We start from the raw sequence: 6,000 nt of genomic DNA, 5'->3' as shown, positions 1-6,000 counted from the left end.
TAAACAAACCGCCATAACTTGAATTAATTATTTGCCTTAATAATTTCCATTAAATTATCCAGTTCATTAGTAAATTATTTAAATTTTTAGTTATATTCCCAACGATTGCTTACAATTGTCCACCAATTAACTTATTAGAATGAATGAAAACAAGCAGAGCCACTTCTAAACCATAATCCCAAACATAAACACTGTCAAATAAAAGACGCCCAAAATGTCAACAAACTGACGCCATTGACTGCATCAGTAGCTTAGCTACCTAACTTCTATTCAAAGGTCTTTTATCTTCTATAATAATTGCCGTCTTAATCATCGAGACAATTCACAATTAAGCGAAGTAGTTGATCAATTGCAAATATAACTGATAAATAGTGTAATAGTGTGGGTCTAAAAGGACCGTGAGAGTCAGGAAAGAAGAGTGCAAGTGGTGTCTTGGGCTTCGCCCTCGAGCGTCAATCAATCAGTCAATCATAAGTAAGTATGGGATGGACGACCTTTGCTTCGGTGAGTTATAAGATGTTTGTAGGTTGTATCACTAACTCCTAGGTTACCCTAAAGACCTTAGCCTTCTATGGGGTCTTAACCTAAGACTGTCTAAATGAAATGAATTACTGTATTTTATGATGATATCTCAAAGATTCACTCAAAGGCTAATGTTAAGATTAGGCTATACTTAAGTTTCTGTAGGATCTCATTACTGTAGGCTACAGGATGTCTGTATCCTGTATCCTGGCCTACTTTATGTTGAAGGTGTTTGGTTCAGTGATACTGTATGATTTATTAATGATTTCATGGAAAGTTTAGGAACGGCAATTTAATCTATAACCCTATAGCCTAGGCTAGGCTATAGCCCTATGTCCTAGTAGAGGTGGATTTATACTACAAAATGACTGGTGTAAATTGTGGCTTTCACCAGTTTTTTATCGTTTCTTTTCACAGGTAGGGTAAATAACCGTAGGGTCCAGAGTGGACCATGGTCGATCAGCGTATACAATCCCAAAAAAAGTACATTATAACGCATCCTGACATCGGAGATGGGCATCAGTCACGACTTGTTGTTGGTGAGAAACGGAGCTAAAGACCCCTACTATCCTTTCGAAGTAAGTATTTTCTCCAAAGTTAGAAATTAAGGCCAAATTTTAAGATTTAAACAGAGGGTACTGAAAACGGTCTCAAACGTAGTGCAAATCTCACCAAAACGCGTTCAACATTTTTACTTACAATCCGAGGTATTTAGAAGATTGACGCCATCTCGATGTTTACGGAGTCGCTTGTGTCAATAAACTAACCATTTCCTGTGATAAATCCGCACACCACTTGTGCCCACAGACACTGGGGCACTTTTATCACAACAAACGGAAAACTTTTCCTCAGCGAGTAAACAACTGTTTTGTAGAAGACGACGACGAAGCGTGCACTTCGATAATTTTTTAAATAAATAGTAAATCATCAATATTTTACACATTTATGATGATTAATTTGAAAATATTCGTTATTGAAAAAGTAACTCGATTCTGACTCAAATTTAAGTAATTATTTTTTGGAATTAGAACGTTCTTTTAAGTCCTGTATTATGACGTCACGACATCTTGACTTTCGTACCTATTGTAAATAATTGCTTTACTCAACTTTCTTGCAGAACAGTTTACCAGTTATTCATGCAGATCATCAGCTCTTCATGTAATTGGTATAATCGTAATGCACATATATATCTTCATTATTTACTTTTTGGATATATGAAGATGTTTTACTGCCGGATTACCGCCGTAGTGTGACGCAATCGTTTTCGGTCGATGCGCCTCTGTTTTCGCACCATAAGAAATTATGGGGCCGAATTTGCAATGACCAGAAAGTTGTTAAAAGAGGAAAGTTAGCATTGAGGGGCATATGTTTTGATTGAGAAAAATACAAATTTATTCAATAGCTAGCTTGTAAAAAATACTTGATTACAAAAAACTTGATTGACAACTAAGCAGCATACCTACTATGGGTTTCAGAGACAGTGCAAGCACGTTTTTGGGCAATACCTATTTCTGTAACGAACACTCGTATCAGAACGAGATTTTGCTAGAGTATTACACCCAGTGCCGTAATTTATAAGGGTATCGTGAATCACTAATCATAAAGAATAACGACACTTGTCCTTGTACCAAGAGACAAAAACTTCATTATGCAGAAATGGATACGAACATGCGTATAAAAAATAAACAACACTACCTCTCCCCCCCCCCTCCACCGCCACCCCTTCCTTCGTTCCTTCGCCTTCCTTTCTCTCTCTCTCTCTCTCTCTCTCTCTCTCTCTCTCTCTCTCTGTTGCCATTCGGTATGTGTTGACCCTCCAAACTGGGTATAAGACTATACACAAAACGTTGAAATTGGTGAAATTAGGCTATGTATTGGAAGTATATATACATAAATATTAAAGCAATTTTATCATTATTGCATTACTATGACAACTAGAATTCATGGAAACTGTTTATAATAATGAAACAGCGTACAGTAGGGCCTCGTTAATCACGGGGGATAGGGCCCAGAACCCCCCCGTGATAAGTAAATACCCGTGTTATCCTGGTACCCCCCCTGAAAATTGCTTTAAAACCGCCTACTTTAATAATTAACCACCCAAGACCACTATTTCAATGTTTATAACTGCCTACTTTAGTTCAAGCACCAAATATTTCTTCAACTATCACCTTAAACTAAATTCAAGACAGTTTCAAAGTTATTCTTTCCTATCTTCAATTTCCCCTGTATCAGATCAGCAAACAAAATTATAATTACCTAACAATTCCTTTCTATTTTCATGATTTGGCTGCTGCACCAAACTTAAAGTACATAGTATATCTATTTCGTGAATGAACATATTTATGATAAAAACATGATTTACTGTAATGATTACAGCACCCAACTATATTAATGTATAAACAGCAAATACAGCAATAAAACTCTAGTTTTGTCTTTTGTTTACGTTTAGAATCAGCTGATGGACGTTTATTACCGAAAGAATTATTTTGGAAAACAATTTAGTTGCTAAAAGAAACGAATTTATTAATGGAATTATTATTATTATTATTAACTTTGCACATAATAGTTTATGATATTATGATACAGTAATTCATATTTCATTGAGAGAGAGAGAGAGAGAGAGAGGAGAGAGAGAGAGAGAGAGAGAGAGAGAGAGAGAACAGCTTGTGACGAGAGTAACTTGAATAGCTTGAGATAGCAGCTTAGGACGAGAATAGCTTGAGAGAGCAGCTTGGGACTAGAGTATTGTTGACTATCTTAGCTCGGAATAACAATGAAATTTGTAATTTAAATATTTATGATGATAAGAAATGAAACATGGATAGTGAATGATATTATGATACAGTAATCATATTTCATTGAGAGAGAGAGAGAGAGAGAGAAAAGCTTGTGACGAGAGTGACTGAATAGCTTGAGATAGCAGCTTAGGACGAGAATAGCTTGAGAGAGCAGCTTGGGACTAGAGTATTGTTGACTATCTTAGCACGAGAATAACTATGAAATTTGTATTTTAGATATTTTAAGATGATAAGAAATGAAACATGGATAGTGATAAGATATTCTCTTGTATACTGTTATGTGATAATCATTCAGTCAACTGTAAAAGTTGTATTGAAGCACAGTTTCGTAAATCACAGAAATAAAGTATAGCAACACATATTTTTATTCTTTCGGGGACCATCTTGTTCTTTATTACGATAATAATAGATCAGTATTATAGTTTTTTTCTATAGTGATGAGAGAGAGAGAGAGAGAGAGAGAGATTTTGCTATTTACATTCATAGTATTTGAAAATATGTGAATGAGTTTTATTCTAAAAATGCATTTAGTCATGAAAAGAAGAAAGAAAACAGTAATCAGCGAATCTTGCTCTATGATAAAATTCAATGTCGTATTTCGTTAAGTTTTATTTTCCGGAATATACATAGCATTTGGGCTTCACAAAAAAGTAAGTAAAGTGATTTATGACAGAGTTTAGAGGATACTTACGTAAAAATACATCGCGTACTTTGTAGAACGGTGACGTCACGGTGGTCATATTTGTATTTTTTCGTGAGTGAATATACATTTATGATAAAAAAATAGTTACTGTATTGCTTAGAGAACCATATTGTAATATTAATGTAATCACATCAAAATGAAGTAATCATTGTTCATTGTATACTGTAAACATGTAAAGTGTATTTTTGTCTTTTGAAAAATGGATTCCCCAAGGAATTATTCCTTGAAGAGGCTTTTAATTATGAAGATATGCCAATAATATATAAGATTTGCATTTTATTATGAATATATGACAATAATATATAAGGTAAAAATGGTTTTATTACGTTTACGCTTCGTCGCCGATTGCAAACAACATACGTAATTTATTCGTTTTTATGACCTGCATGTTTCAGAGAAGTTGATTACTTATACCAAAACAATAATGAAGTTCGAATTGAAAATTTATGTTTTCCTAAATGTTATTACTACTGTAATTAAACTACTACTATTAACATTTCTAAAAGGTTAAGAATGACAAAGGTGCTGTGAAGTGTAACTCAATGTTTACATTTCTGCTGGCCGCTCAACTACAAGTTGATGTCAATGACGTGGAATTATTCCATGAATAGGCTATATATTATGAAGATATGCCAATAATATATAAGGTGAGAATGGTTTTATTACCTTTATTGTCAGTTAATATCATAATGTGAATCTGTTCATGCATTTGTTGGTTATCGGAAACGGACGAGGCTTAGCCTACCACCGGACAAGCACGAGATGCTGTGATTCACACCAGGATATACCTATAGACTGAGAAGTAGTCCAAGGAAAAACCCGTGATTAACTGAATCCGTGATTGCTGATCCGCGACTAAGCGAGGCCCCACTGTATGTGTGAAGCCTCCACTAATGTGGCAACGATGATTTTGCCATTCTTAGCATGCAAACGTTAAAGGTTACATTTATTTCTGGCATATGGTTATTAAAGAAATTCAAAATACTAATATAGACTGAAATCTATGAAAAGTGCTAGCAAAAACAAAAAAGCAAAAAAAAAAATATATGTATATAATTCACTTCTCCGTAGTCGTTCCTCTTTGCACTTATCCGTAGTCGTTCCTCTTTGCACTTATCCGTAGTTGTTCCTCTATGGTTTTCGGCAGCCAGATGTACGGAAACGTTAGAAACATTTGATTGTATCTACTTTAGAAATATCTGTAATTTTTTGGGGTAATTTGGTTGCAAAAAAGGGATAATATACATGAATTAAAATAAAATTTTTAAATAACAAAGTAAATTTAAACTAAATAACGAATAAAGTAAACAATTTAGGGAATAAAACTTTGCAGTTTCGTCGTCTGCTGTTCGTAACTGTGTTTGTGGCGCGCGCGCATAGGAACCAGCAACAGCAACGGGTTTAAAGTGCAATGTGTAGTGAACTGAGACCAAAATGTGTATAATAACAATCAAATAAGCACTGTGGAGTTTCAGTTGTGATAGCAGTAAGGATAAAAACCACCGATTACAAGGTAAGAATGAATTCAGTTCAAACCATGACCCCGGGAATAAAAAGTTTCATACTTTCAGTAATATAGGCAACAAAATGTTGTTTGTTCATGAAACTTACCTGTCAGATATATATATAGCTGTATTTTCTGAAGTCCGACAGAATTTTAAAAACTTCCGACACACGCAGTGGTCGGCCAGGTGGTTAGTACCCATTCCCGCCGCTGGGAGGCGGGTATCAGGAACCATTCCCTTTTCATTATATTCATAATTTTTCTGTCGCCGGTGCTGGAAACACCTGTTTGCCAGTACCTCCGTCTTAGATTTTGGAAACTTCATTGCCGCTAAGTATCCTAATTGTCTTTTAATTTATTTACTTGGATTTGTGGCTAGACATACGCTATCTTAAATTGATTTGAATTTGATTCATTTTTGCATAAGATATCTGAATCTAGTTAGGCTAGTTTCAGAGGATGTTGTCTGC

General features: G+C 34.9%; 1 protein-coding gene across 1 annotated transcript in view; it reads left to right on the top strand.

The window, feature by feature from the left end:
* Positions 1 to 230: 230 nt before the first annotated feature.
* Positions 231 to 6,000, top strand: part of LOC135213215 (gastrula zinc finger protein XlCGF8.2DB-like) — a 154,923-nt gene continuing 149,153 nt past the window's right edge. The window contains exon 1 of the mRNA XM_064247195.1: positions 231 to 474. The gene's annotated coding sequence lies outside the window, so the exon portion shown is untranslated. The remainder of the gene's footprint in view (positions 475 to 6,000) is intronic.

This window comes from Macrobrachium nipponense, chromosome 42 (assembly GCF_015104395.2).
Source record: "Macrobrachium nipponense isolate FS-2020 chromosome 42, ASM1510439v2, whole genome shotgun sequence".
NCBI classification, from domain to species: domain Eukaryota; kingdom Metazoa; phylum Arthropoda; class Malacostraca; order Decapoda; family Palaemonidae; genus Macrobrachium; species Macrobrachium nipponense.
This window is presented reverse-complemented; position numbering and strand designations above follow the sequence as displayed.